This window comes from Choloepus didactylus, chromosome Y, assembly GCF_015220235.1.
Source record: "Choloepus didactylus isolate mChoDid1 chromosome Y, mChoDid1.pri, whole genome shotgun sequence".
Lineage (NCBI taxonomy): Eukaryota > Metazoa > Chordata > Mammalia > Pilosa > Megalonychidae > Choloepus > Choloepus didactylus.
In genome coordinates this window covers 13,213,400-13,227,911 of record NC_051335.1, presented here as the reverse complement: position 1 = coordinate 13,227,911, position 14,512 = coordinate 13,213,400, and the positions used below count along the sequence as shown (strand labels likewise).

Here is a 14,512-nt window from a genome sequence, read left to right as displayed (position 1 = left end):
TTTGATAGTTATTTGACAGAATGTGTCCATCTTTTCCTTTTTAATTTGTAGATTTCTTATTGTGCTTTTGAAAGCCTTTTGGTACCTGAAGATTTCCCTGTGTTCTCCTGTGTTTTCTTCTGGTGCTTTTATGATTTTCTTTTCAATAAACCTTTAATCCATCTGGAATGTATATAAGTAGAGCTCTAATTAGTTATGTTTTAAAATAGATAACTTATTTCCCAATACTTCCGTATTTTCCCCCAGCTCCTCAGGGGGGCCCTGCATATATATTTTTATTCTCTGCCCAAATTACTTTGGGATGTGTTGCTGTTTCACTTTACCCACTAGTCCTGTCCGGGAAACATTTGTTAAAGGAATGAACTATTTTAAATTGCACTTTTCCTTTGTTGAGGAAGTTAAGCTGAAATTTTTGTATTAGAAAAACAGAAGTTTAGTAGAGTGGGGTTAAGGATTCAGGCCTGATTCTCAGCTTTGCTTTTTTTTTTTTTTTAATTAAATTCCATTTTATTGAGATATAGTAATCACATATCATACAGTCATCCATGGTGTACAATCAACTCTTCACAGTACCATCATATAGTTGTACATCCATCACCCCAATCAATTTTTGAACATTTTCCTTACACCAGAAAGAATCAGAAGAAGAATAAAAAATAAAAGTAAAAAAGAAGACCCAAATCATCCCCCTCATCCCACCCTGTTTTTCATTTAGTTTTTGTCCCCATTTTTCTACTCATCCATCCATACACTGGATAAAGGGAGTGCGATCCACAGGGTTTTCACAATCACACTGTCACCCCTTGTAGGCTACAATGTTATGCAGTCATCTTCAAGAGTCAAGGCTACTGGGTTGGAGTTTGATAGTTTCAGGTATTTACTTCTAGCTATTCCAATACATTAAAACCTAAAAAGGGTTATCTATATAGTGTCTAAGAATGTCCACCAGAGTGACCTCTCGATTCTGTTTGAAATCTCTCAGCCACTAAAACTTCATTTTGTTTCATTTTACATCCCCCTTTTGGTCAAGAAGGTGTTCTCAATCCCACGATGCTGTGTCCAGATTTATCCCTGGGAGTCATGTCCTGTGTTGCCAGGGAGATTTACACCCCTGGGAGTCAGGTCCCATGTAGGGGGTAGGGCATTGAGTTCACCTGCCGAGTTGGCTTAGTTAGAGAGAGAGGGCCACTTCTGAACAACAAACAGGTGCTCGGGGAGACTCGTAGGTATAATTATAAGCAGGTTTAGCCTCTCCTTTGCAGTGATGAACTTCATAAGAGCAAGCCCCAAGATAGAGGGCTCGGCATACCAAGCCCTCAGTCCTCAATGTCTGTGAGAACATCAGCAACAATGCAGGTGAGGAAGTCCAACACTTCCGCATTTCCCCCCAGCTCCTCAGGGGGGCCCTGCATATATATTTTTATTCTCTGTCCAAATTACTTTGGGATGTGTCGCTGTTTCACTCTAACCTATACAGACCTACCATGTCTCACTTCCTGTTCAAAGTTCCATGTAATTGTTGTATTTGAACAAACTGACTATAAAAGTTATATTGTTTGGAAAACATAGATCCTGCACCAAATGAACATCTCTTCCTTTGGCCTCACATGAAAGTTGAAGTTTTAAAACACAGTCAGTTTCAACCTTTACTATTTGGCCTGATTTGCGCTAGTCTTAACCAGATCTGCTTCATTCATATCTCTAATTGAAGTCTGGGGTCTTTTTCAGCTTTTTTTTTTTTTTAACATTGCTGTATGCACTGATACTGACATTCATATCTGCCAAGCTCTAGCTCTGAGTTTCAGGTGTCACACAGATACCTAATGTTCCAGAGACCAATCAGTTTATACACAAAGGGATCAGCATCTCAGAGTTTGGAGATAGTGTTACAGTTCAGGAACAGATTTGACTGCTGTAAGAGTTTACAATCTAGAGACCATTACAATAATCATTCCCCTGTTAGGCTGTGCTCTGAGATTCAATTCTGAGTTTACGCATTTTAGATAGTCCATATTGGTGAGGCATTATAGTGTTTGCATTTGTTTCTGGCGTACTTCATGCAACATGCTGTCTACAGGATCCATTCACCTCCTTGTGCGTCTCACAGCTTCACTCCTTCTCGTAGTTGCTCAATATTCCATTGTATGCACACACCACAGTTCACCCTTCTGTTCCTCAGTTGGTGTACCCTTAGTCCACCTCCACCCATCACAAATTGTGAATACTGCCTCCGTAAACACTAGTGTACAAATGTTCATTCTTGTCTCTGGTCTCAGATCTTCCAAGTACATACCCTATAATGAGGTTGCAGGACCTCATGGCCCCCACATACTTAACTTCTTGTGGAACCACCACACTGACCTCCAGAAAGGCTACACCATTCTGCCTCCTCATCAACAGTAAATAGGTACATCCCTCTCTCCATGTTTTCTCCAGCACTTTTACCCCTATTTATATTTTTTCCTACAATTTTATAGAAATACATGCACATATCATTCAATTATCCACAGTGTACAGTCAGTCGTTCATGGTATCATCATAAAGTTGTACTTTTATTAACACAATCAGCACTTGAACACATTGATTACTACAAAAAAACAGTTTTTTTGTGTGAACAATAAAGATGATAAAGAGAAAAATAACATGTCATACAATACAGTATAATACTTAGGACAGAAAACACCACCACTACCAAGAATCTCATATCCCTCCGCTATATCCTCCTCTCATACACACTTAGCTTTTGTATATTGCCTTTGTTACATTTAATGGAAGCATATTACAATGTTGCTGTTGACCAGAGACTCCAGTTTGCTTTGATTATGTTTTTTTTCCCAGATACCATCCATTTTTCAATATTCTGCATGGTTGACATTTATTTGTTCTCCCACACGTGAGAACATTTTTATATTTGTACATTTAGTAACAGTCATTGGCCACTCTAGTTTTTGCCAAGTTATACAGTCCCAGTCTTTTTCATCTATCTTTACCTCTGGTGTCATGCATTTCCCTATTCCACCTCTTTCAGCTTTACTCACAGACATCTTTGTTCAGTGTATCTACAATATTGTGCTACCATCACACAGTATTATGCTATCTATTTCTGGATTCAGCTTTGCTTTTGACAAAGAACACAAACAGGTGTCTTAATTTGCTGTCCTCTTATGTCTTCAGCTGTAAAATGGTGAATGGTGATCCTGTCTTCCTTGTGAAGTAGTTCTGAACGTTAAAGACAATATTAAGTAGGCATGGTATCATGCTCAGGAAAAGTGCTTGGTAAATGGTGGCCACTATTATTTTTGTTATTTATGTCATGCATAGAATTACTTCCTAGGTAATGCATTGTGGCTGGTAGGGGATCTGCAGCATGTAGATGTACCATGCTATTCATAGACATGTTCCTGAAAAAAAAAAACATCAATCCATTTAATATGAACTTAGTATAGTAATTTCAAATGTATTAGGGGTATACTCAAGGGTGAACAAAATCCCAATATAAATTTTTCAGTTAATCAAAGACTTGATTATAAGTCAACCAGTCACTCTCTGACCTTAATATGAGGTAGTTAGGGCATTACCACAAATGAAGAGGCATTAACCCCTGTGAAGAAAGTAGAATATGAGGATTTTGCAAAAAGTCATGTAGTGATAAAGGCATATGTATGAGAAAATATTGTAATTGTTCATCTGAATAGATTGTAGAGAAGGAAAAATATTTTGAACCTGTGTAGGAGCAGGAGGAGCATCGTATAATTTTTTTTTCCATCTAAAGTAATACTGATAATGATCATGGCCTATTCTTTACTCAGATTTTTACCAGTGATAATGGAAACATTTTTGTTTTGCCAAATAGTTGAATTTTTTTAATACTTGGAATTATGGGCGTATTTGTTTTTGTTTTTGCTAAGTGGTACAGAAATAAGCATATAATCCCCTTTTGCTAGCAACTTTTATTATCTTAAATTGTAAATAATACAGTATTTCTAAGTGAATGAAACTTTTGAAGACTGTTTGGACTTATCATTTGTTGTATGGTTTGTTGTAGAAAAGCAAAGTTATTAAAATAGAGACTTTCTGTAGAGGGCAATTAAGGTAGCATGCATGAAGTCCACCTTCAGCTATGCCAGATATGTGCAACATGGCCGCCAGGGCTGATACAACAATAGCTTAAGTTACCCTCAGCCTTCTTTACGGAAGTAGTTTGCGCCAAAAGTGCTAGTTCGCGCCAAAAATGCTAACCCTACATCTGCCATCCGCCCTAGCAACAGCAGCCACCAATCCTAGACCGCCACGAGCCCTTGCTAGCCACTTCCCCTTCTCCTAGAGTATATATGCTCTGCCTCTTCAATAAAGTTTTGCAGCTTGATCAGAAACCTGTCTTGCTGTCATTCCTCATGTCTCTTGTCCCATACCATTCCTCCCTCACAGGACTCTGAGCCTCCGTTGAACGTCCCGCGGGCCGGGACAACTTTCAAAGATACTAAATTGCAAGGAACCTAATAATCCATCAGAATTCTCAGTCTGTTCTCTGAGTTTGATTTCTGACTCCATTCGTAGTGTATGGCTGTGCAAAAAGCATTAGAGGTGCAGTATTTAGAATTTTATGGATAAGAGAGAAAATTGTTCCTTGTTACTGATGGTTGGTGAAGTTTAGAATATATGATAATGGGAATGAACAACTGTCTTATCAAGTTGATCATCATAATCTCTGCCTTAGATATTTGTAATTCTTTCCTTAAGGAATGGTAACTAGCAACTTCTCATATTAATGGGTTTCTTTTCTCTTCTGGATGAATACGTGAATAAATCGTAAATTTGTATTCCATTTTCTGAAAGTCACTTCTCATAGGTGTGAATTAAGTTGGCCCCTCACAAAATAGCATGGGATGTGTGAAGGAAGTATGCTTAAATATTTTTGAGAGATGCATGTTCCCACAGCTAAACTACATGCTTTGTGTTCTTAATCCCATACTTCTAAAACATTTGTTTTTTAAATGGTAAAATGAGCTTTTAAAATACACTTTAAAGTATATTAACCCATACTAACACTTTTTTTCATACAGAATTATTACACTGTGCACAGAAGAGACATCACCACTCACAAACCACTTGAAGTTGAGGGATTCCATCAAAATACAAGAGGCTTTAGAAGACCTTTTAAGGTGGAGTGTTATTTTCCGTTTAATTCTGGCTTTGGGTTTATGCTTTGGGCATAATGTTTTAAGTATTACTAAATTAAAAGCTGTTTTTTAATAGTCCTATAAATAGTAGCTATAAACTAGCATCTCTGAACATTTGTAGTTAATTATAATCAGTTTAATGGTAACTCCTTTCCTTGGGACTTGATTTTTAAATGCCTTTTTTTTTAATAACTGGGACCCTTTTTTCAAATACTACATGGAACGCAAATACATAAAACAGGTGGAATGGTTCTAGGTGGGGAGACAAGCAAAGGTCCCAGAGCCTCCCTTTGACTAACTCCTAAGATGTAATATGCACAAAGATGTAGAGCTTTCTCCAGGATTCATAGGTTGAAAAGTCCTGCCAAAAGATATGCAACCCTCAGAGGCCTTCTGAATCATCAGAGAAAGATTCTGTTCAAGTAGCTTTGTCATTGCATATTTTATTACATTCTATTTATACTGCTATGTCTGATATAAGTAATAGCTTTTAATCAACCAACATATTTAATTTATCCAGAATACCTCATCCCCCAAACATGGAATAAGAATTACAGTGCAAAGTACTGTATTTTTTTCTCCTTGTCCTCAAAAATGTAGGTGCTTTTTAAATTCATTTTGAGTGAATTACTTGCTTATGATATTTTTTATTCAACCTTGTTTCCCCCCTCTTCCCTTCCAAAGAAAAGAAAGTAATTTGAGCTATTTTGTGAAGGCTGGGTAGAGTAGTTTGCTCATTAGGAGGAAGTTAATGTGAGCAGAAAGATGGTATAAACTATCACAGATCCATAGAGTAGGAGGGTAGTTGAGTGATCATTGAATACCTGGCTTCTAAAGAGTCATATTTTCTAGATATTTAAAATTTTTTTCCCCACTGGGAAGAACACAGTTTGTAGGCCTTGCATAGATAACATTTTTAACCTGTGGTGTATATACCTAAAAACATTAGGTTTTCAAAAATAGCTATGGCCATACACTTTATAAATGCGTACCATCTTTTATTCTCTTGAATTATTAGGCATAAAATCAACTGAAAATTTATGTCTGCATAACTTAGAGACAATGTAGTTGGGATTTCAGATCCAGTTGGTTCCTTCATGTGGCTGTTCTCATTGATCAGATATAATTGATGATAGTATTTTTTTAAGATTGTCATAAGATTTATTGCCTCTTACCCCCACCCCCCTTAAGGAAAGGTTCCTTACCATTGATTGTTAGAAAAAAATTTTCAAAATATATGCAGTAATCTTTCCTCTTGACTAACCATTTAAATTGGTGTGATGTTATATGACTGTTTTAAAGTTTCACAATTCTTTATAGTAAAATAGTGGGAAAAATAATCCTTCCTAAGGAAAGGAAATGTTTCATTAAAATTTACTTTACATGAATTGTACTAGTTCAAAGCCAAATAGTGATCACCTTCTTAGATATGTAAAAATTGGCAGCATAAACCGAGTGTGTGTGTGTGGGGGGGGGGGGTAGTATGGGAGCTCTGTACTTTCTACGTGATTTTTCTCTAAACCTACAACTGCTCTAATAAGACAAAAGGAAATATAAATCTGAAGATTAACTTTAATCTATCAAGTTTGTGCATGTAATTTTAACACAATCATGGTGTCTCATTATAATTCTGTTTTACTTGAAAGTTTTGTAGTCTTAAGATAATTATAAAACAGGCCTGGCATAAATACTTCTTAATAAATGTATATGCTTCATTATGCATGACATATCCATTTCTAAAATAATTCTGAAAGGAGGAATCTACTTAATTTTTATAATTACTCTACTCTACTATACCGTTTGTACATTTGTTTCTCTAACATTGCCCCTGATCTGTTTCCTATTGTAAGTACTCTGGGGATGAAATCTAAATAAAATAAACCAAAACCTAGATTTCCAAGGCATTAAAACTCATTCCTGTGACCAAATCTTCGAAAATTATTGTAGAACCCAGACATTGTATATGCTCTATTTAAATGTCTGAGCATTAATCAGGCCGTAACTTTAAAACCACAATTTAGTACAACATATATTATGACTTTCACTAAACAAGTGGCTTAGTAACTTAATGCTGTGTGCCTTGCAGCCATTTCTCCTTTCCACAACTTTGCAGCTGTCTTCTTTTTAAAAAGAAGCAGCAGCTCCAGCAAAAGCAACTCACCTGATGGAGCCCTAATCTCTTCTTCCTGGCATTGCCTTAGTTGCTGGGTTAATCTGAATTTTAGTATCCGAGGAGAAGCAAGTAGTGTTTGAAGTCTTTTATATAATGCAGCAATTGTGGTGTTTGTGGACAGTTTTATTGACTTCCCTAGATGCTAACTGATAGTGTGTTTAATCTTATGATAGAGTTTATTGAGGAATTATTGTTTAGCGCTTCATGCTGAGGGATTCACCTCTTCTTTGATATCATTGTAAGTGTATGCAGGTTTATTCAGACCTTAACTTTCTATAACTTTTTTTGTAATTTTATTTTCTGTTTTAAGCCTTAATAGTTACAAATAGTAAACTCTTTCCCCAAGGCATTCTAAAAGGGACCACTATTAACTTCATCCCATTTCCGTGCTCATCTAGTAGTTGAGATGTGACTGATGGGTATTGTTTTATTTCAAGTAATGAAAGAATTTAATTAAAAGACAAAGTCCTCTCCATGCAACTTTGTAACCATCCATATATAACTAGGTTATATTTTCCTTTTTACTGTGAGCATTTGCTTGAGAGAATTGAGAACACATTAACATATAATACATTTTGCCCCTGATAAATACCAATTTTCTGAATAGAATTCTGATTTTATAAAAAAGTACACATATGGAAATAGATTTAGCATGGAGTGACTCCTGTTTTGAAGGGATGGACTTTGCAACTTTTATTCCAACCCTTGTCCCTGCCCAATAAATAAACACTGGTTGAGTCCTTAACTAAAGAGAGTTTGAAGAAAAGGCTTCTTCCTTGTGCCATTAAAGCTAAATGCTGTTTTATGCTCTTCAAGCTTGGAGAGCCTTTTTCTTGGATATCTTCAGAGACCCTTGATGGAGATTCCTGTTGGCTGCCTGTCATGTGCTTAGACCGGGGTCTCCACTAAATTGTCAGCCCCTGAAAGGAAAGGGGTGGGTCTGTTTAGTCTTTGTACCTTGTACATAGTATTAGATATGAATTTAGTTATTAAGTTCGGAACTGTTTGACAGTTAGATATGCCTGAGAGAGTATGTTGGGTCACCAAAGTCTTACCTTCTCTATCATACTTTCTCCCGACTTCTTGGGATTAGAGGTCTCAATATTCAGTTTATGCTGAACTTGTCCTTGTTAAAAGTTTAATTTTGCCTAGGGTTTGATGTGTGAAGTTTCACATTTATTTTGTGTGGAAGAATTTGGGTGGCTGGGGAGAAATCCCTTTCATAGTCAAGAGCTTAATGCCGCCTCTCCCAATGAGCAAGTAGCCAAGTTTTTAAGGCTGAGTAGGGCAGACTTAGAGTCCATATATGAACCTTTGGGCCACTGCTTCCTTTTAGATTATTCTAGGAGGATGCTTGGAAAGCAGGTGGGCATGAAGGAGTGTGTGATGTGCGGAGAGTAGGGGGCATGTTTGGAGAATGTTGGACAAGTTTGGTTCATGATTGACAAAACTGAAGAATCTCCTTCCTTCTCTCACCCCCAGCAGTCAGTTAACAAAGGACTATTCCTTTTATCTACCACATGAGAAACACAAATTTTTATTATGGTCTGATATCTATTGCAATACTGGACAGAATACAGGCCAGGAAATAGCCTTTTCAAGTATAACTCCTATCTTGAAAATATTTGCTACAGTGGGATTTTTATGGTAAAGAAAGATTGATTTTAAGGTACTGAGTAAAGTTAAGAGAGTTTTTGATTCTTGAATAGCTGTTGATACTTCATGTCTTTCCCCTACTTTGGGGCTTGATATATTTGACTATGAATCAGAGGAATAATTTTAGCTCATTAAAGATTTTGAAGGTTGTATTTCTCCTAGCATGATAAATACCAAAAATTGACTTCAATTTTTTTAACTTGCCAGTTTTTAAAATTGGGTTTATGTAAAACAAAGATTTTCTTAAAGAAAATTATCAGTATATAAAATAAGCTGGGAAGCCAGTTTAAGGGAAACTTGATTACCACTGTAACTCCTTCCCTTTTAATATCTGAAGTGCCTAGAATCGAAGCAGCTTTTAAGTATCAAATATTTTCCCATCTGTTACACCAATAAAGTAAATTTGGAAGCTGTAGTTTTAACATTTATTTTTTCCTTTACAGACCAACTTTAGCAGTGGCAGATTGCAGCCCCATTACAAATCAGGCCTAGTACAGAAGAGCTTGTACATTCAGGCTAAATATCAGCGTTTACGGTTCACTGGTCCAAAGGGATTTATCACTAATAAATTCAGAGAAAGATTACTGAGGGAAAAAAAGGTTAGTTGGATTACAATCATTTAAAAATGTTGTGACTTTTGAACTCCTAAATTATCTATGTTAATTAAGATAAATTGGATTTTTCATTTGATTTTGATTTAAACCTAGATTTTAAAAATGTTCTTATATTGCATGACAGTTGAATAAAAGTTTAAAGAGATAATGATAATCAAGTTGCGAGACTGTTTAACGTTAAAATGCTTTTAGCTATTATACCTCAAATACTTTGAATATGCCAACTGTTTGAACTTTTTACTTTAGAATTTCTGTTATATGGTCAATCTTTAAAATGACAATACGGGTAGACTTTTAATATGTTTAGCCTTATACAATGTGAATTATCTAGTTACCAAGAAGTATTGAACTGATTGTATTAAATTTCAAAATACAGTAACTCTTAATGTTAATAACAGCAAGTTTCTTTGCTTGGTAATTTTAATTGCATGCTATTTTAGTTGTAGATTGATTTTATTATTTAAATTAGCCATGCCAGAATTTCAAAATGCAGCACAAACAGGATATAAAATTAACTTGTATATGATAATTATATTTTAAATGAGAATAATAACATCAGTTAAGTGAAGGATGTTTATCAGTTTTTGACTCAGTTATGTTCATAATTTTGAGCTGATTATTTTCTTCTGGGAAATATACATATCTCTAGTGTTGCTATTAAATAGCCCAATTGTGGTTTTATAAAATTTATAATCATCAATGTTCCTTAAATATTCATGCATACAAAATCTTCACAGTGAGCTTTCTTAGTAATTATAATAAAACAACAGTTTTTGAAAGATTTGACTGGTAGAATGAAGCTGACAGCTGATAATTTTTTAAGTTTTAGAGTTAAATAGAATATCTTATGTAACCACCCCATTTCCTAATTTTAACTCAGTGCTTTAGAAGTTTCTAATTTCACTGTGTATGTCACTCTTGGTTTTATGAAAGCCGTCTCTTTTTTAAAAATGTGAGTGTAGTTGGAATCATTTTCCTCTCTCGTATACCTCCCTGTTGTCAGGCTGTACCAGGGCTTAGAGCGAAGTGCTGCTTCTCTTCCCTGCCTTGTGTGGCGAGTTTCTTTGCAGCAGATCTTTCAGACATTTGTTCCCAATCACGAGTGTCATCCTTGCTGTTCTCAGGGAAGCTAGTCATTGATTTCTGCCCTAGAGGGAAGGCGAAGGCTGACTTCCCTCAGATACAAGGTAGGGTTTCTGGTAGATGGTATTGGTTTCTGGTCAGTTAGCTCTTTGCTGGGTTTTGAGTTTTAGCTTCATTCAACTCCAGTTTTACCTCTAACTTTTAGAAGATTTCAGGCTTCTGAATGCTTATGACTGTTTGCTTAGGCTTACAGTTCCTCTATACTCGTTGAACTTGCTCCAGTATATCATTCGTTTCTTTGCTTCAGTTTGCCCAATTCGTTCAAACCACATTGTCCATTAGCCCCACTTAACAGTAAATAGAAATCAGATATCAGGCTTTTATCATAGGACCCAAGAAGTGTCCTGCTATAGGTCTCATATTTGGGGGTGAGGGTGGGGATAGGCTTTTTGTATCATCTGAAATATGGCAATTGTAGTTAAGTCTAATGCAGGTCGCAGCCCACCGTCCTGTTGCCTTTCACTGCCGTCTGAATGCCTATGAATTTTTGAAAGATTGTTGTCTGCTACTTTTCCAGTGTCTACTCCTCTTTTTCCTTGGCTTACCCTTCTGGGTATTGTATAGTAGCTACTTTGGCATGGGCTTTTCTAATCTGGCTACTGTCAGTGCCTGCAAGCAAGCCATAGCCAGGCTTTTTATAGGTTTGTGTTAGAGCAAGACCTATCTTTGTGAGTACAGCATCAAATTAGGTACCCTGCTATTAGCACCCTACTTAACAGTTGGGCTCCACACTCTCCTAATCTTCTGAAAAAGGAATGAGGCATTGCAGCTTCTCTTTCTGCTAAGGTGTGACCTAAGCTGCATCAAGTGAACTTGGTCTGTAAGCTGTCCCGGTAGGACTCTGCCACTCTGGAACCCCATTCTGTCAATAGAAATTGATGACTTAACCTATTACTCCATCTTACCTCTGCCTTCATGCCCTAAAGAGGAGTCTTTGGTTTTTTCCATTGTTGCTTCTTGTATCATCTAAAATGTAGCCCTTAAATTAGGGGCACTGTTGTGTGTGTATACATACACACTTTCATATTCTCTAAAAAGTTAGTGTACAGAACAGAACCATTGTGTCAAGGGTCTCTCAGACCACCCCCAGGTTCAGTTATTCACTAGGACTCAAAGGATTCAGTGTCTAGTTGTACACGTGGCTATGATTTATTACAGCAAAAGGGTATATGACAAATCAGCAAGGGGAAAAGGTGCATGGGGTGAAGTCCAGGTGAGATCAGATAAAACTTGCAGAGTAGAGTCCTCTCCCAATGGAATCACACAGGAGGCATTCAGTTTCTCCAGCAAGCAGTTAAGATAACATGTGAGAAATGTTGCCAACCAGGGAAACTTGTTAGAGACTCAGGGCCTAGGTTTTGTTGTCGTTATTGTTGTTTTATTGGGGGCTAGTCTTGTGCCCCTGCCAGGCACATACCCAATTTCCAGACTCCTGGAAGGAAAGCAGGTGTTCAGCATAAACCATATTGTTTGTATAAACAGTTTAGGCACAGTGAGCCACGCTTATCTGCCACCTGAAATCGAAGTTCCCAGACACCAGCCAAGGGCCACCCTTGTAAGCAGGCCCTTCCAAGGATAGCAGTCAGGACAGCTATGTTAACTCTTTTCTGTATAACCGTATTTCAAAGAGCTCAGTTTCAGAGATGTAAATGTCCAAAGGGAGGAAGAAATCAATATGGTAGGAATGGTCAAGGGATGTCTGCTTAGTGCTTTGATTTATACTCTCATCACAAAGGAGGTAGGTTATAAGCTGAATCATCAAGAACAGCAGGACATGGAAAGGGCTCAAGTCATAGGATATAGGATGGAGGTGGGAGGCGCAAATTATAAAGGACCTTGAAAGCTGGGTGGAATATTTAGTATTTGATGTGGTAGAAGTAAGACATCTTCTTAGAAGGAGAAGGAGAAAGTGGTCTTTAGAACAATCCCTGGTCAGCAATGAGTAAGCAGAGTTCAAGGGAAGAGAGATGAGGTGCGGGAAGACCAAAAAAGGGCATTTGCAATGACCCAGGTTTCAGGTTATAAAAACCTAGACTAGAGTGGTGCTCATATAGCTAGTTCAGCATTCAGCTTAAAATAGGCTTTCAAGTAATTGGGAGGGAGGGTCAATTTGAGAGATTGTGTGAAAGAAGCTATGTCAAGTGCGAAGGTGATCCAGAATAATTGCACATTTTATAAACAAGATAATTCAGTTGAACTTTTTAAAGAATTATCGTTAGACTTTCCTTTTAAAGTTGTTAATGGGTTATAGATATTTGAAAATAAATTTATGATTTTATATTGTATAATGAATAAAAATAGGATACAATGACGTCTACCTCTATTAAAAGAGTGATATTGACAAAAATACGTATGCATATATTGAACATATTGTTAATAAGGAGAATAAGAATTTTCTGTCATCACTGTTTTTGTTTGGAATTAAGTTTCCATACTAATACAAATGTCAAGAAATAAATCAACTTTTAAATTTCTTTCAGTTTTAATAATGTAAGATCCTAGTAAAAGGTAAGGATATATGTATTAATAAATTTTTATTTTTAATGTCTCTGGAAAACATGCCATTCTACCATTTTTGCTCTTTTATTAGTTGCATGGTCTTATGTCCAGTTTGTGATTCGCAATTTAATATTTTGGGTAGTATCACAGTATAGAATCCACGTTCATTATTAATCATAGTCTTATTGTTCTTGTGAATTCCTTTTCCTGTATTATTGAAGCCTTCTAGGGTGCATCTTTTTATGTTGTAGGTAATCATCCAAAAGCAAGGAAGCCTTTTTCCCCCCTCTAATGGTTTTCTCTGCTGTTGTCAGTTGAGCTAGAAGAGTCCATTTAGTTTTAGAATTAAAGATGATAAAAAAGATAAAATAATGGTTACCAAATTATAAAGCAATTACTAGTTTGAGGTTGTGCATTTGTTAAGTTAGGCTCTGTACTTTAGAGACTAAGATTTAAGAGTCTCTTGCTTTTATGCCTGGGATACTCCCAAAGAAATCCACTCAGGTAGCAGAGTGCTGTTTTCATCAATTTACTAATACCAGTGTTATCTAGTACCATATGTTTTCTTTGTCCTACTGACTTGTCATTTGATACCTGCTTTGATGTGTTTTCTTGGTACTCTGTATCTTTGGGGTTTCACATACCTTTGTAGGGATCTTGGGTACAAGTTGTATCATATAAATTAAAATATTTTGAAAATTACAGTGTGAACAAAACTCTCGCCCAGATGTTATAACTGACTCTTTTGAAGTCTGTATTTCTTTTGTTTTCTCTCAATAGGAATTTACAAACAGTGCCACAGATATCTAATCTGGAATTGTTACGAATGGAAATGAACACTACAGGAGGATATTTTGGAACATCTCTTTTTATCGGAAGTTAAAATTGGCACTAATACTGTAACTTTCTTGATAAAATAACTTTATTTTTCAGTAGTGGAATGCTGCAACTTTTTTACACCTAACAATTGCTTTTAAATTAAAATATTCAATTAAAAAATTGTATTAAATACAGGGTGAGTTTTTTGGTTTTTTTTTTGTTTGTTTGTTTTGCAGAAAGTCTCAAAAGAATCTCTTGAAGGGCATTATTTGTTGATGCTTTTTTCCTCTGAGCATGGTTTCATAGAGAGGACTTACTGAGTTTTGTCCAGACATTTATATGTCGAAAGCTTTGCTTATGTAATAAAAACAAAAACAAAAGTGTCCGAATTGCAGTGTCTGTACATGAAAGAATTTTCAATAGCAGCC

The 14,512-nt window shown here is 36.2% G+C and overlaps 1 long non-coding RNA gene across 2 annotated transcripts; it reads left to right on the top strand.

Moving 5' to 3' along the window:
• The first annotated feature begins 5,097 nt into the window (after positions 1–5,097).
• LOC119524050 lies at positions 5,098–14,221 on the top strand. Of its 2 annotated transcripts, none has more exons than XR_005214756.1 (3): positions 5,098–5,162; positions 9,453–9,608; positions 14,046–14,221. It is a non-coding gene; the product is annotated as an uncharacterized LOC119524050 (long non-coding RNA). The 2 variants fall into 2 exon arrangements; XR_005214757.1 differs by lacking the exon at positions 5,098–5,162 and adding an exon at positions 13,247–13,274 and having other exon boundaries at positions 9,563–9,608.
• Positions 14,222–14,512: the final 291 nt, after the last annotated feature.